Genomic DNA, 1525 nt, shown 5'->3' on the forward strand with positions numbered 1-1525 from the left:
AAACTATTAAAACAAACAAAAAAAAGAAAGAAAAAGAAAACAAACATCCAGTGGTCCGGGAGGTGGCACAGTAGATAAAACCCAGAACTCTCAAGCCTGAAGTCCCAAGTTCAGTCCCTGGCAGCAAATGTACCCGAGGGATGTCTGGTTCTTTCACTCATTCATAAATAAATAAATAAATAAATGTTTAGAAAAGAAAGCAAGAGATATAAAGTATAGGAAAGCTATCAAGGGAGGGGATCGGATACAGAGTTCTGGTGGTGGGAACTGTGTGGAATTGTACCCCTCTTGCCTTGTCTTGTCAATGTTTCCATTTTATAAATGAAAATTTAAAAAGAAAGATAGACGAGAAAACAAGTGTCTATGCACAGTTGGACCTGCGGACTTGCACCATGTTATACAACAGACGCTGGCCATGTGCTAACCGCACTGCAGGCCTCGTCTAGTCCGGGTGTCTGATTCACTGCCAGATATGACAAAGAGGCAAAGACTGATGCAGACCTGGAGTGTCCAAAGTCTGGAATACTGGCACACAAAGGCCCTCAAGGATGTGGGGACTCAAGAACTCCATGATTGTTGGTGAGAAAACCAAGCAAGCAGTGGAGTCACTTGGGAAGACAGTGAATTAGCACGTAGCTAGTATTTGCCAGCAGGGTTATGGCCAGGGCTCAGTGCTGGCAAAGCTACATCTCCTTGAACATATGGCCCAGCAGTCAGCCACACTCCATGGTTCTTAAGAAAACTGAGGTACACTCAGAAACCTCCACATGGATATTTGATGTAGCTTCAGGTATATTTTTGCAAACTTGAGAGCAGCCAAGATGTCGCTGCCTAGATAAAGGTGCTATGGTTTAACCCAGTGAAGGAATATTATTCAGCGCTGTAAAAGAAATAAGCTCTTCAGTTTATGGAGGGAGTTTAGGCGCATGAGATTACATCCCAGAAACATATCTGAAAAGGTTACAAAGTAAATAATTCCAACTAACTTACATTCTGGAGAAGTCCAAACTAAAGAGTCAGTGAAAAGATTGTTGGGACCGTGACCATATGTTTGCTGTACAACATGGAGTATGGCTGCCTCTCCACGTCAGTGTCACTCTCTGTGTAATACATGTGATAGATTCAAGTCATCATACACTTGTCCAAACTCAGAGAGAAAATATGACCGGGCAGGAAACCTGATGGGATCTCTGGGCTTTGTGTGGCCAGCCTGTCCCAATGCAGTTTCAGCCTCGGTGACTCGGGTCTAACTCCGGTGGGAGATGTCAGGAATGGAAACATTTTGCAGGGATGGGCTGGAGGAGGAGGAGGATGTGGAAGACCTCTATTACATCTTCTCAGTTTGGCTGCTAATCTAAAACTTCTGTAAGGTACAAGGAAGAGAGAGGGAGGCCCGGAGAAAGGAAGCTGAGGGTTGTAACTGTTCTGGAAACCAGCAGACATGTCTCCACAACTACAGACAGATATTCACATCAGCCAGCAGGAACGGAGGGAAGTTGCCAGAGGCCCTGCTGTGCTTGCTCAC

The sequence above is a fragment of the Erinaceus europaeus genome, chromosome 19 (genome assembly GCF_950295315.1).
Source record: "Erinaceus europaeus chromosome 19, mEriEur2.1, whole genome shotgun sequence".
Lineage (NCBI taxonomy): Eukaryota > Metazoa > Chordata > Mammalia > Eulipotyphla > Erinaceidae > Erinaceus > Erinaceus europaeus.